The sequence below is a fragment of the Cupressus sempervirens genome, chromosome 2, assembly GCF_028749045.1.
Source record: "Cupressus sempervirens isolate cs-2001-9-10 chromosome 2, ASM2874904v1, whole genome shotgun sequence".
Taxonomy (NCBI): domain Eukaryota; kingdom Viridiplantae; phylum Streptophyta; class Pinopsida; order Cupressales; family Cupressaceae; genus Cupressus; species Cupressus sempervirens.
This window is the reverse complement of record NC_143119.1, coordinates 266,932,768-266,959,529: the sequence shown is the minus strand read 5'-3', so window position 1 is coordinate 266,959,529 and position 26,762 is coordinate 266,932,768. Positions and strand designations below refer to the sequence as shown.

The 26,762-nt window shown below is 33.6% G+C and overlaps 1 pseudogene; it reads left to right on the top strand.

Moving 5' to 3' along the window:
• Positions 1 to 1,888: 1,888 nt before the first annotated feature.
• The window catches only part of LOC149572078 (uncharacterized), a 43,100-nt pseudogene continuing 18,226 nt past the window's right edge, over positions 1,889 to 26,762 (top strand).

Here is a 26,762-nt window from a genome sequence, read left to right as displayed (position 1 = left end):
TGTATAGGTTCATCTTGGTTTATTTAGATGATGTCATAGTTTACTCATAGAAAATAGTAGATCATATTGATCATTTAAGGCAAATTTTTGAGTGCTGTAGAGAATTTGGCATCTCATTAAACCTTAAAAGGAGTTATTTTTCTATGCATGAGGGGAAATTACTTGGATACATTGTATCTAAGTCAGGCATTACAATGGACCCTGAATGAGTTGCAGCAATTCTGGAGCTGCCTTTACCATAGCACAGGAAAGGCCTTCAAAGTTTCATTGGCAATATCAATTTTGTGCAAAGATTTTTGCCTGATATTTCAACACTTCTCAAGCCTTTAACAGCTATGCTAAAAAAAAAGAAATTTTTGCATAGACCAAGGAGGCCAAAGAAAAATTTCAAGCCATCAAAAATGCATTAGCATCAACACTTGTCCTAATCAATCCTGGTTTTAGTAAGGATTTCATTCTTTATGCATATGGGGGTTATGATGTGATTTCAGCCATGCTGGTATAACAAAATGCAGAAGGATTGGAACAACCAATCACATTCTTTAGCAAAGGACTAGAAGAGTATGAGAAAAGTTACAGTTTTGTTGAGAAACATGTCCTTGCTGTTGTAAAAAGCCTTAAGAAGTTTAGGCACTTGTTGACATATAACAAGGTCATTTTGTGTGTCACACACCCAAGTGTCAAGGAGTTTCTCCTAAGTAAGGACCTAAATGAAAAGAGAGCTAGCTGGATTACACACATCATCAAGTATGACATAGATATTTAGATAACCAAGCTGGTTAGAGGGAAGGGATTATGTGAACAAATTGTAGATAAGGATATTATAGAGCTTGAAAAACAAGCAAATATAGTTTTTCTGATTGGAGCTGCTGGAACTGATGATCAACTAGCAAGCTGGTTGCAGGATATGATACATTTTTTGAAAACAAGTTAATGTCCAACCACCTTAGACCAAACAAAGTGAAGATATTATTGTTTGTAGTCAATTCCTTTTGTGCTGATTAATGACATTCTATACCAGAAAGATTTTAATGGAATCCTTCTTAGGTGCATTGATTCAGATCAGATTGCTCAAATATTGCATGAATTCCATGACGGGCATTCATGAGGACATTTTTCTCCTTAGAAAATAGCTTATAAGATTCCAAGAGTAGGCTATTACTAGCTTGATTTGTTCAAGGATTGTCATGCACATGTCAGAAAATGTGCTAAATGCACTATGTTTTCCGAAAAAGAGAGGCTACCAACTTTGCCTTTGTAGCCAATTAAAATAGAATAGGCCTTTCAGAAGTGGGGTGTTGATTTTATAGGGCCCATTAGCCCTCCATCAAGTGTAGGTCACAAGTGGATTATTATAGCCACTAATTATTTCATGCGCTAGACTGAGGCAACAGTGTTAAAGGATGCAAATGAAACAATAGTCCTAAGTTTTTACGATGATATTGTCAACAAGTTTGGAGTACCTAATTCTATTATTTTTGATAATGTACTTTCTTTCATTGGAATGAAAGTAACTAATTGGGCCTTTACTCATGGGATTTATCTTAGCACCAGCTCAAATTATTACCCACAGGGTAATGGATTAGCAAAGTCTTCAAACAAGAACCTTATCAGGATTATCAAGCGCAACTTGCAAGAGAATAAGAGAGATTGGAATTCAAAGCTGAAAGCCACCTTATGGGTTGACAGGATTACTCCAAAGAAAGTTATCAAAAACTCCTCATATAGGCTTGTGTTTGGAAAAGTGGCCAGATTATTGACTGAAATAGAATTACCCGCACTTGACCTTGCTACACAGCTGATTTTGTTTGAGGAAGGTGATCCTATTTTAGTGCAGTGTGCCTAGCTAATAGAATTGGAGGAAATAAGAAAAAAGGCCATGGAAACCATGGAGTATCAAAAAATGAAGACAAAGAAGAGTTTTGATAGAAGAGCTCGAGCTCGAGAGTTCCATGTTGGCGACATGGTATTGAAGTGGGATGTTTTGAAGAGTAGGCCAGGTTAGCACAGTAAATTTGATCACATGTGGGCTGAGCCATTTCAAATTACTAAGTGTAAACAACGTAATGCTTACCAGCTGGCTACCATGGAAGGAGATGTACTACCGATCCTTGTGAATGGGATCCACGTCAAACAATGCTTTGAGGTATGACTTTCAGTCCTACTTTGTACATACTAGAATAGTTTCCCTTGTTTTCAATAAATGCGTTTGCATTTAGTTTAGTTTAGTTTTTTGTCTTGTTTTGGTTTGGTAGTTTACTTCAGTCAAGTTGCTGGTTTATGTTGTTCAACAGTCATATCCACCCATTTCATATACACAGGCATAGATATGTGTGCTTTAATGCATGCACATGTCCAACATATGCACACATACACACATACATATCACTAACACTAAATATGTCTGGCTGCCAGCCATGCATATCTACATACCCATGCATATGTTGCATACATACATTCATGTAAGTCCATATATCCACACATACATCAACCACATGGTTGACTATGATGGTTCAGATCCTAAAGTTGATACTTGAGTTTTGACCCTGCATACCCATCAATTTAATAAGAGTTTCCATTCTTATTAAATTCATGAACATACTTTCAAAACTGAACCAGCAACTTTAGAAGTCACTTTGTGTTAGGTTTAGGTGCTAGGAATGCATAATCAGACTCTATGCCCAATAAATAAGGACAACTAAAGCACTGGTCAAATGTCAACTAGGCAGACATACAGTAGAAAATGCCAAAAATGTTGCTAAAATTTTGCGCATGTGTAAAATTGTAAGCATACATGCAATGAAAGTACAAAAGTGCTATTCATTTTGTTCAAACAATAGAAATGTCCTTGTATTTATTTACTTTCAAATATACATTGATGTTTTCAAGCAATGAAATGAATTAATATGTTGAAAAGGAAAAGATCTCACACAAGCCATGAGTATAGCTCATTGTACTAAATTTCTTTCATAAGGAAATACATAAACAGATATATATGAATGAAAGAAAAGAAGAGAAAAGATAAGTAGTCATTGCCTATTGCTTTAACTGGTTATAAACTCTCTACCTGGCACACATCCAACTCCGATCTCCATAATATCCACCAGCTACAAAAAACATGAAAGCAATTGATGTTAGATCCTAAAGGATCTAAGCAATGACTACCTATCTTTACAACTACACATACTCTGTTTGTTGGTGCATTTCATTATGAAAGAAAATAAGCTAAAAAAGTTATTTGTGAGTGTCACGAGCCCATGCTCAAACCTCATAAAGTATTCTTTCAAATATTATAGAATGGGATAATTCAACAGAAGGTCAGTTACTCTAGAAATGATGAAGATCTTACATAACTTGATGTAGGAAGGATTAATGTGGAAAGCAGAAACTTTACCTATGAACAAAAGTGGGTAACAAGGACTTACAAAGAAGCATATATACTTTTGGGTCTTATAATGGTCGAACAAAGGAGAATATTGTCAATGCTTTATAGAATATTAGAGAGGGATGTACCATTTCAAAATAAAACTCATTGTAGACAAATTAAAGTTGATGAAAAATCAAGAAATACTGAGGTAATGGTGTGCACTAGAAAAGGAAAAAGACTTTGTACTTGCTAAAAATGAGCTAGAAGAGAAATTTATCAATCAAGTTATTGATTTCATCACATACATGCATGACTATATATTAGAGCTTAAGCAAATACAATCACAATATGCCTAGCAAAGATTACATCTACTCTCAGAATTCTCAGTTAAAAAAAAAAAAATGAAACAACATTAGTAGTGGCTTGTAGAGACAAGTTATTTATTGAGCATCATACTAATAGAACATGTAAAGATTCAGTTCAACATTTCAAGGTAGAAAGAAATGTCTCAAGATTCAGTGCCACCAGTCAAACAAAACTTTTTTTTTTTTTTTGCACATAATTTCCATGATTCATTCTCTTCAAATGCTACAGGTGCTGCTGCAAAAACATATATCAATGATGAAAATAGTGATGTGTTTCTTTATGATCTTGGACAAGAAGTGTCACAAAATAAAATATAAGCACCAATGAACTCGGGTCTATCTCACAGCCTATCCAGATTCAAGCCAAAATTCAGCTCTAATAAGATTGATATAATAATCATTCAGGCAATAAGTCTATTAAATGATTTTGACAAAGAGTTGAATACATATGTGTTGAAGGTATAGAAATGAGCCTATAGAGTGGAAAGAGGAAGCATGCCCGAGAATGTCTTTGGTGGGCAATTAATTTCTAAGGTAGTTGCTATAGTAAGTAAATCTGTGGATCCACTCAAACTTGTTCATCTGAGATGATGAAAGTTCGTGTGATGGTTGGAGATTACCCTCCAAGAGAAGCATATCAAATAGTAGGCATCCATGCTTAAAAATCAAACATTCTTGGAGATTACGGGTTAAAGATTTCAATACCAAAATTAAACCAGCTCGAATTATAGGAGAAATTTTCAATTCAAGTTTTGTAAAGAATGGAGAAAATAGAGGGCAGCATGTATAAAAGACCCAAAAAAATATCAATACAATAAATCTCTCACAATAAAGGCTTCATCTTCAGATTTCCAGCAAATGATAAGAAAAAAATAATTATCAAATCTGAACAGCAATATCATCATGGTAGATTCATCTTGCAGTGCACGAGTTCAAACAGAAAACAACAAATACATTACATGGAAAGAAGAAAACAATTTGTGTGATGCTAAGATGTTTCCAGCAAATCTGATTCAAGAAAAATACCCAACAAAAGATCACATAACAATAATAAATAAACCCCATTTGGGTTTTTGAGAAAAACAACTTGCAAGTTCATTTGAAAAATGTGCTAGAATCGAAATAATAGCAGGAAAAAAGCCCTCAACATCAATAATGCTAGCATATTTGAAGAAGCTATTCTATAGTCATGGTAGCTCCAAGTTTTAGCAAACAAGATTCAAGGAAAAGCCAATAATCTAGTTGCATACAATTATAGCGGTAAGATCTAGAAGATGAACAAAACAAATGCATCAAATTTCTTACCATGTTTCTAGCGAGCTCAATAATGGAGCAACAAAAAAATAGTAAAAGCATGGAAGACCATGCAAATCATCAATGGTGGCCATCAAATAAAGTGAAATCCTCAAACTTCTTAAGTCTCCCAAGATGCAAAGGCAAAAATGAATGACACTTGGGGTATTGAAGCTTTTTTATGCCTTATTTTATTTTTCATTAGCATTTGGAGTCCACGGGTGATTTATGGGATTTTAATCCCTTCCTCATTTGTTTGGGAAATGTAAAACGTTAAAATGTTTAATCATTTTAAATGATTTACATTCATTTAAATGGATATGGTGCATTTTAAAATCCTTGTTTTCTTTTTTATTTTGCATACGTCTTGAAATAAAACATTAAAATGATTTATCATTTTAATATTTTTGTTTGTTTTAAATGTAAAATAAAAAGGGGTTGTTTTATTTATTTTCTTTTGCATGAATATACTTTTGTAAAAGAAAAACATTTAAATGATATATTTATAAATCATTTAATGTATTTTTAAAAATATATGTCATGTAAAAGAAAATGAGTCATTGTATATTTATGTCATGGACTTAAGTAAGGCAATTAGTTGGGAACATTTGGAGGAAAAATAGGCTTTATAGGTCGAATTTGACCTTATCATAACAATTAAGTGACATTTGTTAACTGTTAGAGACTTTACTGGGCAGTTTAAGATGAGTCATGGGCTTCATAATGAGTCAGTGGAGTCATATGAGCAAAAGACATTAATTTTAGAAGATTTTAAGCCCTGATTTGGAGGCTTGATTTTTGCATTTGACCCAGGGGTTGAAATTGTACTTATTGGAGTTTTTGAACTCATTCTTAGAGGGTTCTGATTTTATGATAGAGTTTGGAAACATCTTTCTGAGTCCTAAGATTTGTTACAGGGTCTGTAGTTCAACATTTTGAAGAAATAATACCAGTGATAGTAGTGTGATCATGCTTTATGAAGTTAATTGTTAGGCCCTTTTCCTTTTTGCAAATTCTGGATATGTCTTTGAATGATTTGATAAGTTAACTTGTGAATGTTTTCATTATTCCTTGTTTTCTGTCTCATTCCAACACCTTTTTGTAGAAAAGTAAGTTTGCTTGCAGGTTATGATATGTGTTTATAGGTGAAATTTGTCAAAGTGAGGTAGTAATTTATCCTCCTTTTGTAGTTTCAATATTAAAATCTTATCATAAATCACTTGTGCGAGCCTTTATAGGAAGATGTGCTTTATCTGTATTTCATAGAGCTATATAATCCTCTCTCTCTTACATGCATGTTACGTCTTCCTAGTAATTTTTGGTGTATCACCTCCTTAGTTTAGACTTTAGGATTTAAGTTGTTTTTTAGTCACTTCTTACCTTTTCCCTACAAGTTTTTATTGAGTTTTAGAGTGTTTCATTGAAGAATCTAATAGGAGCCAGCCTAGAATCCAAAGGTTTCATTTCATTAGAAAGTCTCACATGGTGAAATGACTCCCATGTTAAGTAAGGGTTACTAAACATTACCAATTTAGTAGGGTGAAAATCCTAAAACTTAACATTAACATTGCGTATGTTCCATTCAACACTACGGATCAAGATCATTTGTACATATCCCTACTATAGAGTTAATCCATATACACACTATTAGAAATGCTTTAGAATAATAGAGAGGGGGGGTGAATCAATTATTCAAGGTCAAACATGTCCAATTCAAACTTTTTACTAAGTGTAGTGAGCCCATTCAAACTATTCATTAATCCAAGCTTTAACCTTCCTAATCAACAAGTTACTATAAATCAACATACAAGAATAATACATAAAAGATCAACACATAACAAAATGATTTACCTGGAAACCCAATTTGGGAAAAGCCACCAGTAACATGCTACTCAATTCTCACTCTTTTGAAGTGATGCCCAATGAAAGGCCTGATCTATTAAAGGCTTACAAAAAACTATTAAATGTGACCTGGTTAAAGGATTTAACCACCCTATTAGAAGTGGGCCTAGTTAGAGGACTTTAGAACATTCACTTGGAATGCCACCTGTTAAAGGATTTACAAATGGCTATTAAACCAACCTAAGTCCATAGGAGTTTCCTCTATCCTAATTGATACAATTGCTAGAGAGTAACAATTAGGGGTTTTGGCCTAATTACAACATACAACTCAACTTGAAGATCTTAGATCACTTCTCAGCTTATATCATTGCCTAGCTTTCAATCTCTACAATTCTAACAGCTTGCCCTATTTTCAAGCTTAATCTCCTTCAGTCTCCATGCTCAATGTACCAATGCAATCATCTCTTCTTGACTGCTTGTCAAAGTAGAGTCTTTGTGCTTTATTTTTCCTTCTCCTAGATGCCTTCTCCTTAACACCCTTCTAACCACTTCACAATTTGGCACTCCAGTAGCTCTTGCTTCTTGGTCTATGACTTCTTAAATAGAAATCTAGAACTTCCTTTCTTGCTTGATTCTTCTCTCCTTTAATTTCAATTCATATGGATTGGGTAGGATTCATTGTATCTAACCCATATTATCTTTTTTCTAGAAACATCATAAAGAATCCACTTGAATTCACTCAAAAATAGTTTGCATAGATTTTTGTGCCACTAGCTCATCATCCTTATCCTCTAACTAGTTTACGAAATTCAAGGCAACAACTTTGTCATCTCAGATTTGGTGAATCTTCATCTTTCAAAATAATGTAGCAACCTAACACTATTGAAATACTAATGCTCGACACTTGAAGTTCACTTGGCACCAACTAAGATTTTTTGATGCTCAACACATATTACTTTGCTTATCACTTGAACTTCACTTAGCACCTAAAGATCACTTGGTACACACTAGATTTTCCTTTTTCTGGGCTCCAACTAAGAATTTTCTCAGCTCCAACTAGCTTGCTTAGCACCCACTAATGAACTTAGTTTAAGCTTTGTCATCAGCCTTGTTACAACTTATTCCTCCAATGTTTCTAAGTATGACCAACCTCTATATCTTTGAGTGTGTTATCAATACATCATCCCACCATTGTCTTAACTAATCCTTGCACTTCATTATAATATCATAGCTCAACCTTTCCCTTAGGTACCCTTGTTACATCTTGTTGATCAAATCGTCTTCATCAATCAACTAAGTGATAGTACTTGGATCTTATAAGCAATTGTCATTCCTACAAATAGAAGGTTTTACATCAATGAAAAAATAATGATTGGAAACATTCTGTTAACAACAATCTCCCTCTTTGATGTTCAACAATGAGCTTTTCAATTATATTTTCAACAATCTCCCTCTTTGGCATTGATGGCAAACCAAATTGATCAACCATTAGACTAAACTATTTAACCAAGTTATCAACATGCTAACTAGGTTAGAATAGTAAGTCAAATTCCAAAAATTAATTGTGTTACCATCAGTTTTCACATCTCCCTCTTTTGATCTACTATCCTGATTGCTTCATTTATATTTCTCCCTCTTAGTTGTTGTATCCTTTTTTTTTCTTCTCTCCCTCTGTATGCATTGCTTATCTTTTGCTATTCCTTCTCTATTCTAATCAACTTCTTCATCTTTTCCTTCAACTATTGATCATTTCTGTCTACTTCTCCCTCTATTTTCATTTGATCAATTTTTACATTTTGTCCCTCTTTCTTCATTCTTTATCTACTCAATAGTTGTTGATCAGTTTCTTGACATTTCTCCTTCTTTGACAATAATGCCAAAGAAATATCATCTCAACATCTTATCCTGCAAGTGTAGCATTTGCAAGTTCATTCAATTTCTCCCTCTCTCACCTTTCTTGTGATTGATTTGGAACTTCATCACTTCAATTACTTTAGGCATGATCCAAAAGTAAACATCCTCTACATCAATGTGTAATATCTCAACAACCAGCTCATTTAATGTAGGGCAATATTTCTTTTTCTTAATTAGCCTTGGTTAGGGGTATTACCCCTAACTTACCTCTAAAATACTAAAAGGCATCTTTAGGTAGTGCCTTTCTGAAGATGTCAGTAATTTGTTCCTTTGAGCTAACATATTCCATCTTCACTTGTTTATCTTCCACCAATTCTCTTACGTAGTGATACTTGATTGGAATGTTCTTGGTTTTTGCATGCATTATAGGGTTCTTTGATATGTTGATAACACTTGTATTTGTACAATACAGTATCACAGGCTCAATTACCTCTGCTTTCATACCTTGCAAAAAATGTTTGATCCATACAATATTGGTGCAATTAATAGCAACTGCAACATATCCAGCTTCTACAGTGGACTGTGAGGTACAACTTTGTTTTTTGTTAGTCCATGTAATCAATATTTTTTCCAAGAAAAGTGCTCCTCCACTAGTGTTTTTTCTGTCATCAATATTACTTCCCCAATCTGCATCAGTGTAGGCTCTTAGCTCAAACTTTTCACTTCTCTTGTAGTACAAACCAAATTAATCAATTTCTTTTAGGTACCTTAGTATTCTCTTTACTACCATCAGGTGATTTTCTCTCTGATTTCAAAAAAACTTGCCACTATTCCAATAGCTAATGCAATGTCTAGTCTACTATGTACAACATATTGCAACTTTCTAATCATTGATCTATACAATTTCTGATTCACTTTAGCCGACTCATCATTCTTTAATAAATTATGTCCTATTGCCATTGGTGTGCTAATTGGTTTTGAATCTTCCAATCCGAATGTCTTGAGTATCTCCTTGATGTATTTTGATTGGGTTACAAATATTCCATTCTTCAATTGATGTACTTGCAATCCAACAAAGAATTTGATTTCTTCAAACATTGACATTTCAAACTCATGCTTCATTTGATTAGAAAAATCTTTGTATAGAACATCTTTTCCTCCAAATATTATATCATCAACAAAGATTTGAGATATCAAAATGTCTTTACCTTTTTTAGCTTTGATGTACAAATTGTTGTTGTCATCAGTTCTCTCAAATCCTATCTTCACAAAATATTTGCACAATCTCTCATACCATGTTCTTGGTGCTTGCTACAAACCATAAAGTGCTTTGTGCAGTTTGTAAACCATATCCTTATTGTTGTCATCAAAAAATTCCTATGGTTTTTCTATATAAACTTCCTCTTCTAGTATTCTATTTAGAAAAGTAGACTTCACATCCATTTGGCAGACATTGAAACCTTTGTAAGCAACATATGCAAGTAAAGTTCTTACTCCTTCCATTCTTGCAATAGGGGCAAATGTTTTCCCATAGTCCAGTCCTTCTTCTTGTACATGGCCTTTGCAAATTAGTCTAGCTTTGTTTCTTATTATCTCACCATTCTCATCAAGTTTTCTCCTAAATACCCATTTGGTACCAATTACATTCTTATCAGTTGGTCTAGGAACTAAGGTCCATGTTTTGTTCTTCTCAATCTAATCTATCTCTTCTTCCATAGCTTTATACCATTCATCATCTTGTAGTGCATATTTCACTATTTTGGGCTCAACCTTATTCAACAGACATGATTCATTTCTTAGTCTATTCCTTGTCATTGGTTTGGCATCCTTGTCACCAATGATTTGATCTACAGGGTGATGTCTTTTCACATACTTGGCTATCCTTGGTTCTATCCTTCTTTCCATGTTTGATCCTTTAGCTTCAAAGTCATTTTGTTCTTCTTCATCATTTCTTTCATGTGTACTATTTTTAAAATTAGAATGTGTATTTCTTACATTCTACAACTCAGCTTCTAAATGTAGCTTGGCATTCACTAGTTGTGACTCGGCTGATACTGAGACTTGTTATTGATTTCCAACTTGATTGGCAACATTTTCTCCAATAGTCATTCCTTCATAGAAGCATACAAAAGATCTATAAGCCTTTGATTGTTTGGACTCATAAACTTGGACTTTTGCATGCTCATCAAAATTTACATTTGCACTCTCCACAATCTTGTTAGTGTTAGTATTCAAACACTTATATGCTTTCCTTCTAGTGGAGTATCCAGGAAATATGCCTCCATCACTTTTTGCATCAAACTTGCCATTTCTAGTATCTTTAAAAATATAGCATTTACAACCAAATACTTTAAAATGTTTTACATTAGGTGAGTGACCACGCCACAATTCAAAAGGTGTTGCATTTGTACCTTTCTTGACTTGGACTCTATTCAAGGTGTAAAAAATAGTACTTACAGCTTCTCTCCAGTACTTTAGAGCAACATTTTTCTCCATCATCAAGGTTCTAGCACAGTCTATTACTGATCTATTTCTTCTTTCAGCAATACCATTATGTGGTGGAGTTCTTGGAGCTGATGTTTTCCTCTTAATACCTTTGTCATTATAGAATATCTCAAATTATTTTTATTTAAAATCTCCTCCTCTATCTGATCTTAGGCATTTCAAACTCTTACCTATTTCCTTCTCAACTTTGGCTAAATACCACTTGAACATTTGAAATGCATCAAATTTTTGCTTCAAGAACATAGCAGTCATCATCCTAGAATAGTCATCTACAAACAACATTATGCATATGTCTCATAAGTAGCTTTGCACTTCTATTGGACCACATAAGTCTGTATGAACTAACTGTAGTACCTCTTTAGAAGTGTATGTTTTTCTTTTGAAACTAGACTTAGTCATCTTCCCTAGTTGACATTGTTTGCACATTGTATTTTCAAGTTTCTTTAGTTTAGGAAAACCTCTAACTTTATTCTTTTTGCTAATGCTAATTAGATTGTCAAAGTTAATATGACACAACATTTTATGCCATAACCACACATCATCAAGTCTAACAACAAGACAAGTTGCATCTTCCATATCTAAGTAGAACAAGTTACTCCTAGTTTGTTCACCTTTTCCTATCAGATTTCCATTAGTGTCATAGATCTTGGTAGTTTTGTTTCCAAACTCTACTTTGCAACCTCCATTGCCTAACTTTGATACACTCAACAAATTGTAATTTAGTTCTTCAACATAGTATGAATTATCACATAAAATTTTCTTTGTTCCTTTGATTTGATATGAAGCATCATTACCAAATCTAACACTATTTTCATCATATTGAGTAAAGGTAATGAACTTACTTTTGTCTCCTGTCATGTGATGTGAGAATCCACTATCTATAATCCACTTATCATTCTTGTTCACACAAGTCAAGAGTGTTGTGGCTTCATCTTCATCTGATTCATCCTTCATAGCTACATAGACTACTTCATCATCATTCTCATCAGAATCTTCTTCAACAATGTAGCATCTTTTTTCTTTTTCTTTGTAATCTCTACTATCTTCTTCTCTTTTGTTCTTGTACTTGTTTCCTTCTTTTTAGTTCTTCTTTTATGTACATCTTGTGACAATATGACCTACTTCATTGCAATTGAAATAAATGATAGGCAACTTACCTTTGCCTATATGGAATTTTCTAGCCAATAGTGCTTCCAATTGTTCCACATATTTCTCATCTATGCTACTATCATGGGATGCATGTTTTTCTTTTCTTCTCTTCTTATTTGATGTCATCTCCTCAGTGTATTTCAATGTCAGCTTGGCCTTGAAAGTAGATTCAAGGTTCTTAGGTCTATAGCTGTCAAAGTTGGACAATTCAAATGCATTGAGTCTTCCCACTATTCCTTCAAAGGTTAGCTTGTTTCCCTATACACACCTTAGCTCTTGGATGGCTGAAACTCTAATAGCATAAATAGGGAGCAGAGTTCTCAAGTATTTTCTATTGATAGTCTTTTTTTCTAATTGACCACCTAGACTTCTTATTGCACTTACCACTTCTTTCATTCTAGCACCATATTGAACAACATTTTCACCTTCCTCCATTTTCATGTCATCTAACTTTCCTCTAAGGATTTCTCTCTTTGATCTTAGAAAATTTTGATCTCCTCCATAGATATATGATAAGGCTTTCCACATCTTGAATACAGTATCCCATCCTTTGATGTCAGCAAATTCAGCATAACTAATTATAGAGGCAATCTCCAACATTGCCTGATTATGCCCCTTCCTTTTGTTCAAATCATCTACAGTAAGAGGTCCAACTGGGTCTACATGTTTTGTTCCAATTGAGTTTTTTGCATAATCTCCTATTGATCTAAGGTGCAACTTCATCAGACTTTTCCATGCAACAAAGTTGTCTTTTTTTATTTTGGAAACTTCTCTCTTGGACATCTTGATCTTCCTACTTCTAGTACCTTAAACTAAATCAACAGATGGCTCTGATACTAATTGTTAGAAATGCTTTAGAATAAGTGAGAGGGGGGGTTAAATTAGTTATTCAAAGTCCAACATGTCTAATTCAAACTTTTTACTAAGTTTAGTGAACCCATTCAAACTATTCATTCATCCAAGATTTAACCTTTCTAATAAGCAAGTTACTGTAAATCAACATACAAGCATAACACATAAAAGATCAACACATAACATAGTGATTTATGTGGAAACCCAATTTGGAAAAAACCACCAATAACATGCTACTTAATTCTCACTCTTCTAAAGTGATGCCCTGTAAAAAGCATGCCCTATTAAAGACTTGCAACACACTACTAAATGTGACTTGGTTAAAGGATTTAACCACCCTATTAGAAGTGGTCTTGGTTAGAGGACTTTAGAACATTCACTTGGAATGCCACCCTGTTAAAGGATTTACAAATGGCTATTAAACCAACCTAAGTCCATATGATTTTCCTCTATCCTAACTAATACAATTGCTAGAGAGTAACAATTAGGGGTTTTGACCTGATTACAACATACAACTCAACTTGCAGATCTCATATCACTTCTTAGCTCATATCATTGCCTAGCTTTTAGTCTCTACAATTTTGATAGCTTGCCATCCTCTCAAGCTTAATCTCCTTTAGTCTCCATGCTAAGTGTACCAGTGCAATCATCTCTTCTTGACCACTTGTCAAAGTAGAGTCTTTGTGCTTTGTTCTTCCTTCTCCTAGATGCCTTCTCCTTGACACCCTTCTAACCACTTCACAATTTGGCACTCTAGAAACTCTTGCTTCTTGGTCCATGACTTCTTAAATAGAAATCTAAAACTTCCTTTCCCACTCAATTATTCCCTCCTTTAATTTTAATTCATATGGATTAGGTAGGATTCATTGTATCTAACCCATATTATGTTTCTTCTAGAAACATCATAAAGAATCCACTTGAATTCACACAAAAATGGTTTGGATAGAATTCTATGCCACCAGCCCATCATCTTTATCCTCCAGATGGTTCACAAAATTCAAGGTAACAACTTTGCTAGCTAAAATTTGGAAAATCTTTATCTTTCAAAATAATGCAACAACTTGACACTATTGAAATACTCATGCTCAACACCTGAAGTTCACTCGACACCAACTAGGATTTTTTGATACTCGACACCTATTACTTTGCTCAGCACTTGAACTTCACTCGACACTTGAAGATCACTTGGCACACACTAAATTTTTATTTTTCTCAGCTCCAAGTTAGAATTTGCTTAACTTCAACTAGCTTGCGTGGCACCCACTAATGAACTTAGTTTAAGCTTTGTAGTTAACCTTGTTACAACTTATTCTTCTAATATTTCTAAGTGTGACCAACCTCTGTATCTTTGAGTGCATTATCAATACATCATCTCACCATTGTCTTAACTAATCCTTGCACTTCATTAGAATATCATAACTCAACCTTTCCCTTAGGTACTCTTGTTACATCTTGTTGATCAAATCCTCTTCATCAATCAACTAAGTGATAGTACTTGGATCTTATAAGCAATTGTCATTCCTACAAATAGAAAGTTTGACATCAATGACAAAACAATGATTGAAAACATTCTTTTAACAACAATCTCTCTCTTTGATCTTCAACAATGAGCTTTTCAATCAGATTTCCAACACACATTACTACATTTGGGCTTGAATTGTGATGGCAGAATGTCGCAATGATGATGACCACCCATCAAACAAGTGACTTTGACAAGAATTGGATCCCCTAAAAAAGGCATCAAAATTTTATCATTAGAAGTTCTAATGACAAGGTCTCCCATCACAATTACAATGCCCCAAGCTATTGTATATTGAATCCATAGGGGCAATACATTTTCAAAAGCCCTATCTCATGTGGGAAGTCCATGTGATAGAAATTCTATGGATCTGACAACTAGCCACTATACCTTTCCATCACAATAGTGACAGGTGTGTGGTAGCAACACTATGGAACCAACAACTAGCTATCAAATTTGCGATGACGACGTGGTAGGAAAAAATATAGAATGTGTGATGTTGGAGAGTGCACTTTCCTAACAAATATATTTCTAAAATTCAACTTTATTTTATGAACATTATCAGGAAACTACAACACTCTTACCCCTACAATTGGTTTTCTTGTTATTTTAATCTTTTGGGAGAGACCAGATGATTCTTGTGACAGGAATCATATACTCTCTCCCAAAAGATAAAAATAACAAGAAAACTAGTTATAGGAGTAAGTGCATTGCAGTCTCTTGATAATGTTCATAACCAAAGTTGAATTTTAAAAATAGATTTGTTAGAAAATAATTCTCTCCAATGTCACACATTCCATACTTTTTTTCTATTACGATTGCAAAATAGTTAAATATTGAGCTTCACGTGGTTTCAAGAATAGTTTGATATTCTCTACTAATCAAGGCCAACCACATGAAGGTGGAAGCTCATTTGGCCCCACCCTCCCCCTAATATCTAGATTCTTTGTTAACATCTAAAATATTTAAGAAAATGATCAATATTTAAAGTACCAAAAAAGGTTCTATACCTACAAAAGTGACATTATTTTCCCATCTTCTAGTGCATGTTATTTCTCCATCGCATCTAAAATAAAATTCTACCACTCTGAATTAAGAATGCATACTACATTCAAATGCATGGATAATAGGTAGAGCTGATAAAACATAACACAATTAAATTTATTTAATACCTAATTAAAGACCTTAAACAAAAATGCAAACTTCTTGTATTTTTTAGCTCCACTTGTTGTCCATGCATTTGAACACCTTCATTGCTCACGAGTAATTCATCACATGCATACATCCAAGAATATCCTCATTGCCTCCTTCATAAAATCAATCCAATATTTGAAATTGCCCCCTAAGAAATAATAGTTCAAGCAAAATAAACACATGAAAAATGAGAGAGAAAAAGAGGAATCTACTTACCAGTAGGCATTGTCATCACATCTGTGGCCATGCTACCTATTGAGTGAGTTTTATTATTTTCCTATTATGCCAAGATTTTTCTATATATATACATACATTCATACATACATATACATAGATCACAAGGGTACGACAAAAAAATCCTAGATCTCTATATGATACATACATACATGCATATATACATATATACATTTGTATGTATGTATGTATATACATAAAGATCTTTGTTAAGGTGCTAGGTAATGACTTACCTCAAGATCCTCCACAAAAATAATGTAGACTAGGAAAAATGGAAAAAGTTCACAATAAATTTTACAAAAAAAATATCATAGCAAATAATTTTAGAAATAAATAAGTCATTCCAGTAGTGAGAATAGTTGCTACAAATTCTTGGGAGCCAAGGGACCCTGAACCTATGCTACATTTTCTAGAGACATGGGAGAAGTTACTACCAGCTTCAAACTTCATAACATTCTAAATCATATAGTGATACCCAAATTAATAGCCACGGTAGATACTTGGGATGCAGATATCACAAGGGCACAACAAAAAAATTCCTATAGAACTGTCATCATATTATGTACAATAAAACAAATGAGATGCAAATACGAAAAGGGCAGAATAACGAGGTATAGAGATCACAAGGGAAAAACAAAGAAATGCAATGATCACAAGGGCATGGCAAAAAAATCCTAGATCTCCACATGATACATACATACATATACAAATATCACAAGGGCATGAGAATGAATGTAGCGATCACAAGGGAATGACAACAAAATCCTTGATCTCCACATGATACATACATACATACATACATGCATAAATATATAAATACATACATGTGTATGTATGTATATATAGAGAGATTTTTTTAAGGTGCTAAGTGATGATTTACCTCAAGATCCTCCACAAAAATAATAAAGACCAAGAAAAATGAGCAAAGTTTGCAAGAAATTTTACAAAAATATATCATAGAAGATGTTTTTAGAAAGAAACAAGTCACTCCAGTGGTGAAAATAGCTGCTACAAATTCTTGGGAGCTAAGGAAACCTAAACCTATGCTATATTTTTGGAGGCATGGGAGAAGTTACTACCGGCTTTAGTACTTCATAACATTCTAGATCATATAGTGATGCCCAAATTAATAGCAACAGTAGATACTTGGGATGTAGAGATCACAAGGGCATGAAAAAAAATTCCTATAGAACTACCATCATATTAGGTACAATAAAATAAATGAGATGTAGAGATCAGAAGGGCATGACAATGAGATGCAAAGATCACAAGGGTACACCAAAAAAATGCAACAATCACAAGGGCACTATGTTAGATTGTGGTGACTGATCAAGGAAGTACTGTACATACTCCATAATTCATCAGTGGGGTCTAAGGCCCTATTTTATCAAAATTTTGGGCTAACATATAATTATTAAAAATAACCCTAAAGCAATTTAAATACTTATATAAAAGAGATTAGGGTTAGGGATTGTTTCATTATGGGTGATGCAAAAATTAGTTCTTGTAGTGGTATTGAGCTGTAAGGGATTGTAGATTGTAATCAAGTTGTAATCACTAGATTGTAATAATATTTGACTTGTTGTCTAGTGGATATAGCCCAGGGTTTGGATGAACCGTGTTAAATCTTGGTGTCTTGTGTTCTCTTCTATGTGATCTATTATTTTTTGAGATTTTTTATATTTGTATGTAATTGTTATTTTTGTCTGAGGTTTAATCCAAACAAGTGGTATTAGAGTGAGGTTTTTTCTTAGTTATCCTCTATAGGAAAGTCTCACAGTTGAGTAGGAGCAATGATAGATGAGGGTAAGTTGAGGGTTGACAAGTTTAACAAGTAGAACTTTCAGTTATGAAAGATGCAAATGGAGGATTATCTCTATCAAAAGGATTTATGAAAGTCGTTGGAAAGAAAAACCAAGAATTAGAGATCTATGTTGAATGATGATTGGGATCTTTTAGATAGAAAGGCAATTGGAAGCATTTAGCTATGCCTAGCACCATCAGTGGTATTTAACATTACAAAAGTAAACACAATAGATGAGATGATGGAAACCTTAAGGAAATTGTATGAAAATCCTTTCACTTCAAATAAGATATTTCTCATGAAATATTTATTTAATATGAAAATGGTAGAAGGTGGATCTATTGTAGATCATTTAAATGAGTTTAATACTATTACTAGTTAGTTATCTTCTGTGGGTATTAATTTTGATAATGAAATTAGGGCTCTCTTGATTTTGTGTTCTTTGCCTAAAAGCTAGAATGGCTTGGTAATGGCTATGAGTAATTCTATTTATGTATCTAATACCCTAAAATATGATGATGTGATCAGTGTTATTTTGAGTGAGGAAACTTGTAGAAAATCCTCAGGTGGATCTACATTAGGAAGTTCTTTGAACATACAAAGTAGAGGCATAATGATTGAGAGAATAAGAAATTCTCAAAATCATGGGAAATCAAGAGGAGAATCAAAGGAGAGTAGGTCTCAATTGAGAGGACCAAATGATTGCCAGTATTATGGGAAACTAGGGCATAAGAACAAAGATTGTTGCACTCAAAAGGAAAATGAAGGAGATAAACTAGATGGAGACAAGGAGGAAAATGTGGTAAGTAACAAATCCAAAGAGGATGCTTTGCTTCTATCTTTAGAAAGTGTTGATGATTCTTGGATTTTAGATTCTAGTGCTTCATTTTATGCTACACCTCATAGAGGTTATTTAATTGATCATGTCTAAGGGGATTTTGGGCTTGTTTATTTGGGGGATGATGAACCCTGTCAATTTGTTGGAAAGGGAGAAGTTAAGATTCAGTTATAGAATGGGAATCATTGATTTCTACATGAGGTAAGACATGTTCCAAGACTGAGTAGGAATTTAATTTTAGTATGGAAACTCGGTGATCAGGGTTGTGTAGTTACTTTTAATGATAAAAATTGAAAGGCTTCAAAAGGTTCCCTTGTAGTAGCAAAAGATGTGAAAATAGGCACCTTATATCTTTGTACAGGTCATATTGTTCCTTCTACTTTAATTATTTCAAAGAAAAATGAGTGGTCAAGAATAGTTGTTGTAGTTGAGTAGGGACAAAAAATAGCTATTGTAGATTCTCATACAACATTGTGGCACAATAGACTTGGGCACATGAGTGAGAAAGGTATGAAAGTACTTCATTCAAAGAAAGTACTACTAGGTCTGAAATGTGTTAATATGGATTTTTGAGAAAGTTGTGTGTATGAAAAACAAAAGAGAGTGAGTTTTGTGAAGACTAGGAAGAAAAATAAAAGGAAGAAACTAGAGCTTATACATATAGATGTATGGGGACCAACTTAGGTATCTTCCCTTGGTGGCTCTCATTATTATGTTAGATTTATTAATGATGAAACTAGAAAAGTATGGGTTTATTCCCTTAGATAGAAATTTGATGTATTTTAAACTTTTAAGAAATGTAAATGCTTGGTTGAAAATGAGACTGGTAAGAAATTATAATGTCTTCGATCTAATAATGGTGGCGAGTATTGTTGTTATGAATTTGAAGATTACTACTCCACTAAAGGTATTTGTAGACAAAAAACTATTCCAAGGACTCCATAGGAAAATGGAGTGGCTGAAAGCATGAACAGAACAATAATGGAGCATGCAAGGAGCATGAGGTTGCATGTTGGGTTGCCCTTACACATGTGGGTGGAGGCTATCAATACTACTATATATTTGATTAATAGAGGTCTCTCTACTCCTTTAGGTTGTGGTATTCTAGAGGAAGCATGGACTAGTAAGAAGGTGACTTATTATTTTCTCAAGACCTTTGGTTGTGAAGAATTTTCTCATATAGATTCTGAAAATAGAACCAAGCCGAAAGCTAAGTCAAAAAAATGTGTATTTTTTGGATATGGCATTAATGAATTTGGTTATAAGCTTTGAAATTTTGAAAATTATAAAATTGTAAGAAGTGGGGATGTCATATTCAATGAGAAAGTGTTGTACAAAGATTTGTGATAGCAACATGAGAAGAACGAAGATTATTATGTAGTGCTAGATGATACTCCAAAAGATGATGTTCCAAAATTCTTCATGATGTGCAACATATGCAACAATAAATACCACACAACCCCATGAATGTTAGACACTCAACAAGGCTAAATAGAGCTCCAAAAAGATTTTCTCCTTCCTTGTATTCTATTTTACTTACTAATGCTGGTGAACCTAAAGGTTATGATGAAGCTATGTAGGTGGATACTAAAATTCGGTGGCAGTCTACAATGAAAGATGAAATGAACTCCTTGCTAAAAAATAAGATTTGAGATTTATGCAAGTTAAATATAGGAAAAAGGGATTTACAAAATAAATGGGTTTATAGGTTAAAAGAAGAGGATGGAGGTAAGAAAATATTTAAAGCCAGGTTAGTTGTAAAAGGATTTGTATAGAAAAAAGGCATTGATTTTAATGAGACATTTTCTCCTATTGTTAAAATGACTTCTATTCATGCTGTTTTAAGTATTGTGGCTACTAAAGATTTAAATTTGGAGTAGCTTGATGTTAAAATAGCCTTCCTTCATGGTGATTTGGGTGAGGAGATATATATGGCACAACCACATGGATTTGAGGTCAAATGTAAGGAGAACTTAGTGTGCAGATTGAAGAAAAGTTTATATGGCTTGAAGCAAGCACCTCGGCAATGGTATCTAAAATTTGATAGTTTTATGCATGAGCGTGGATATAATATGTGTCATTTAGATCATTATGTTTATTTTAAGAGGTTGGATGATGACAGCTACATTATTTTATGTTTATATGTTGATGATATGCTTTTAGTTGGGTCCAACATGGATCACATTAATGGGCTAAAACACTAATTAGCACATGTCTTTTTTATGAAGAATTTGGGGCCAAAAAAACAAATCCTTGGTATGAATATTTTCAAAGATAAGAAGAACAAGAAATTGACTTTATCTCAAGCTGACTATATTGAGAAGGTGTTGCAACATTTCTCTATGGAGAATGCTAAAGCTGTCAGCACAACTTTACCTGGTCATTTGAAGTTGACTAAGGAGATGTATCCAAAGACACAAGAAAAGGAGGATAAGATGTACAAGGTACCCTATGCTTCAATTGTAAGAAGCTTGATGTATGCTATGGTATGTACAAGGCCAAATATTGCACATTTAGTGGGAGTCGTCAGGAGGTATATGATTCATCTAGGAATTGAGTATTGGAATGTAGTCAAATGGACTCTCTAATATTTGAGAGGAACATCCAATAAGTGTTTACACTTTGGGGGCTCTACTACTAATTTACAAGGATATGTTGACTTAGACTTGGTAGGAGATATTGATACTGGGTAGAGTACTATGGGTTATGTATTTACTATTGGTGGGGCAACAATGAGTTGGGTTTCTCAATTGTAGAAGGTTAGTAATTTATTCACTATAGAGGTAGAGTATGTTGCTGCTACAAAGGCAACCAAAGAGATGATATGGATTTAGTTCTTCTTGGAAGAATTGGGACACCCTAAGAGGGATAATTGTTTTTTTATAGATATTCAAAGTATCATTCATCTTGCAAAGATTTCAGCTCTATATTCGAAGACAAAACACATTCAGTTGCGGTACTATTTTATTTGGTCAGTTTTGGATGATGGCCAGTTAAAGCTAGACAAGATACATATAGATGAAAATCTAGTAGATATGTTTATAAAGGTAGTGCCAAAGGAGAAGTTGAATTCTTCTTCAGCTTCAGTTGGCCACAAGGGCACGATTTTAGATTGTGGTGATTGATTAGGGAAGTACTGTACATACTCCATAATTCCTCGGTAGGGTATACGGGCTTATTTTATTGGGATTTTGGGCTAACATGTAATTATTAATTATAACCCTAAAGTGGTAAAACATACTTGTATAAAAGAGATTAGGGTTAGGAATTGTTTCATTCTAGGTGATACAAAAATTGGTTCTTACAATGGTATTAATCTATAAGGGATTACAAATTTTAATCAGGTTGTAATCATTAGGTCATATTAATATTGGACTTGATGTTTGGTGAATGTAGCTCAAGGTTTGGGTGAACCACGCTAAATATTGGTGTCTTGTGTTCTCTTCTATTGAATCTATTATTTTTTAATATTATTTATATTTGCATGTAATTGTTATTTCTATCTGAGGCATAACCCTAACACATGATAATGAAATCCTAGATCTCCACATGATACATACATACATATATATACACATACACATACATATACATACATACATACATATACATACATACATACATACATATGTACATACATACATATACATGTATGGATGTACGTATATAGAGAGATCTCTTTTAAGGTCCTTATTACATCTTAGCACAATAGAAAAATTGATCCAACTACATACATCTTCCAGAATCCAAATAAATAAACAATAAAACTCACTCAACCCATGCTAAGTGACTTAGTTCAAGATCCTGTGCAAAAATAATGCAAATTTAATGGGAAATATGTGTATATATATAATGTATGCATGTAGGGGAAATATAATGCCCATTAACAATGGCATTAATTCTACCAATACATGCATGGTTACATCCTTTGCTTCCATTGTTGGGCCACTGTATGGATTCTTTATATCCAACCATTCATTATAAATTGGGGAATGTGCTTCATGCTTGGTATTCAAATGATGCATCTGCATATGCAATTTTATCACCTTGGAAAACTATATTTGATCTTGCTAGATGAAAACAACTGATTGTTCATTTTATTGTACCTAATTTGATGAAAGTTCTATAGGAATTTGTAATCAACTCAACTAGTCAGCAACTAGACCAATTTAGCAAGATTATGGCTCAGGCATGTGTTATTCCCATTTATCATATGGTTGAAATGTTGGAGGCAACATTTTTTGTTTGTGTGGGATATAGAGGAAGAGCAGTGGTGTTGGAAAACACAAAAAATTAGTAATGCCAAGTCACCTTGAGGAACTTGTGTATGCTCTTGGAAAACATGTCATAAAAAATGTTCATCATGACCTTTTTTGCTTCTACATGTTTTTTCATGGAGCCTCCACACACCTAGTGCTCACAAATGTCTACTTAAGAATGTATGTGAACTTGTAGGATCTAGTTTGAAGTTGTAGTTTTTTAACCCGAATGCCATAATTTCTTTCCACATTAATTAGATCCAACCAAGCTTGTATCTATTAGATCCAGAGCATTCATCACCTCCAAATAGAGATTTTTAGCAATCATCCTCCTAGCCACACCATATGCAAAAATAGGATGGTCCAAAATTTGTATTATAGGCTAGAATGAGTCAAAGATCACCCTACCTTTGTGAATGTGACCATCAAACCAATAATATACTCCTAGTATCATAATGATCATATCCTTCTCCTACTCATTGGCCTGCTTGAAGATCCTGGCCACTTGAGCTTCTAGTACCTCCTACACCATTGCAACCTACACGTAGCTACATTAAATTCCCAAGAATGCCATTTGGTTTGAGATAAAAAAAAAATAGAGGCCTAAATAAATAGAAATGGAGCACATCGAATATGTTCTTGGAATAGTATAAGGAGGAAGTATACTCAGTAAGTGTAACAATCTCCTATCAGTCCAAGCAGTACTGATAGAATACTACATAAGATATGAGAGAAAGACTATTCAAATCTAATGATGGCATCAACAGAACCAAAAATTTACAAGTGCACCATTGACCATATACAAGGGGATTCTTTTAGATTTTAACTAATGCCTTTACTGACAAACACCTACATATCTTCTAATAGAATATCTAGCAAACTCTATCGAATGTGATCTCCACTCATCAAATTTGTCTCATTATTTGAATCAATCCCCATGTTTTCCAAGAAGTTAGCAGCCCTATCATCCTTTCAAAAAATATACTTGAGCTAGAAATTGTCAAAAGACTGAAGGCGATTCAAGATAAAGTCTCTACCAAAACTTATGAGGATTACTAATCAAGACTTATCATGGGTCAAAGAAAGATAAAGGAAGGATCAGAAAGTATATAAAGATAAGTTCCTCTTTTAAAATTGATCTTAGTAATTTAAAATCTGATCTTTTGATATTTATATTTATATTTTTCAAATATCTAATCCCAAACTAAAATTGTTGTTGTAGGATTGTCCCCCAATTCATAAGGAGATAGTATTAAATTTCTTGAGGACAAGCAATTTTGGGAAGGGTAGACTATAATGTCCCCATTTCCAAGATCAATTTTAATAATAGAGTTACAATAAAGAATAAATTAATATAATTTGATTTGAGTCTAATTGTATTCAATAAAGTTAAATAAATAATAATATCTATTTCTAAGACTAAATTTAATAAAGAATAATAATAATAAATAAGTATTATAACATAATATATCATTTTTATCAAATTGATATAGTAGAATGTTATATCCATTGAATACAATATAGATGAATTCTTGAATAAACATATAATTAATAATAAAATTATTATTATTATTACAAATATATTTTTATTCTACATATATATAATTAATATGATTCATATAATTCATGATTATGTGTAGTTAGTAACTATCTTAATTACATATTTTCACTAAAATTATATTAATCAAATATTGTAATAAAAAACCGAACCAACATATGAATGGTCACAACCTTTGATCCATACACATATATTGGAAGGACATAATACATTGATATTATTACATTTGCTATGGATAATTTTAGTGAACATAGATAGGGAAAATTGAATATATCAAATAGGGAAATAGTTTATAAGAAGCAAAATAGTTTATAAGAGGGAGATGTGTCATGGAGAATTGGATGAGAGGAGCGGGAAAAAAATTGTAAGCAGCCAAATTTGCAGAGAAATTTCAAGGAAGCAAGGGGTGTAGTAGATCTAGGTGGAAATAGAATCTTGTAGGCAGGTGAAAGAAGTCCCAGGATGAAATATTTTTCAAGAAAGCAGTTGTGCAACTAGCCAAACTCTTCTTTGTTAATCCAAAGTTTTAGGTTAAATTCCTTGGCAAGATGAAATAGAATGTTTCATTTGATATCTGTAATAGAGACACCCTATTTAATGGTGGGTAGATTGAGAAATGTACAGATCAGAGGGAGTTAGGAGGAGCAGGTTTAGAGTGGTAGCATCACAATATTTGGGAGGAGGGAGAGTGTTCCACTCATGGAAATAAAATTAATTTCACACAGAGCTTCCTTTGATCCAAATTTTGAAAAAGGAAAAAACAAGGCCATGTGACCAACTATAAAACCTAAGTAGATTTGGACAAAGAAGTAGTTGGGGACCAATATTGTGGAGGATATTGCACTTGCATGTCAGGGAGCTATCAAGATCACTATTCTAGATAGGTTCTTGGCACCACATGTGGAGCTTTTAAGAAGCATAACATTGAGGGTGTAGATTCAGGACCACCAATTACAAAGAAATGATATCCAAAAATGGGCTATGAGCAACTAGAAAGGTATGAAAGAGGTTTTATTTCATTAAAAAGATTTAAATTATTTTACAATCCTGCTCACTTCAGCTAAGTATAGGGATTTTGCACACAAATTTAAAGGATAGTTTTTTAAAGGATATGACATTTCAAGTTGTCCTTGTAAGAATTTGCCTAAGGGAAAGATTCACCGAGGAACTAAGAACTCAAACACAAGCACAACTGTAGACCAAAAATGGATATGATCAATTAATCATAGTATGTCTAAATACATTGCTCTATTCAGAATGTGATGTTCAAATACACTAGGAGTGCTTGTATATAAAGGCCTCTCAGGAAGCACCTAGAATGTCTCTAGAAACAACTAGAAGATAAGACAAGTAAGCACCTTATCCAAAATTCTAGATGAATGGATAAGAATGAAAAATTGTCATATGTGTGCAGAAGATTGTTGTGTTGTAGACAACATGTGCTTAAAAGAGGTGCGGACCCCTGTGATGTTATCAAGACAACTCACAAGACTGCACAAACTCCTAAGTGTCTCACAAATAAAATAATGCAAAATAATAAAATAATGCATTAACCTAAGTAAAGTTAAGTAAGTGTAATTAGTAAATACTTATTTACACCAACACCCCCCCTTAAGTGCAACTTAAGGGATTGCCCTTAAGCTTACGAAACTAGGATAAAGATGCAGAATGGGTCCCAACTACTAGGCCATATTAGGTACCCATGTACATAATGAAAATGCAATCTCCCATAAAGCAGGGAAAGAGGAAAAACCTCATGGGAAAAACCCTCCCCCAAAAAGAGACATAAAAGGGATGCATGGATGGATGGGGTAATCAAGAACCCCCCATTATGTCATACATCCATGTATATACAAGAAAGAATGGAGAAGGACAAAACCTCCTATGAGGAAAGTCCCTCCCAAAAAAGAGAAGAAGGAGATGAGGTAGTCCCCCCCCTTAAAAGTAGTGTGTTGATCAGTGAGAAATGCTCTGATGTACAAGCTAATCCATGATTTTAGGATGATGTTCCTCCCCTTTGGAAGAAACAAGAGCAAGGGTACCTGTGAGATGCATCCCCTAGATGGAAAAGGAATCTCTATGATGATTGATATCTCTAAAACCTATTCAAAAGTCCCTGTGTTGATACT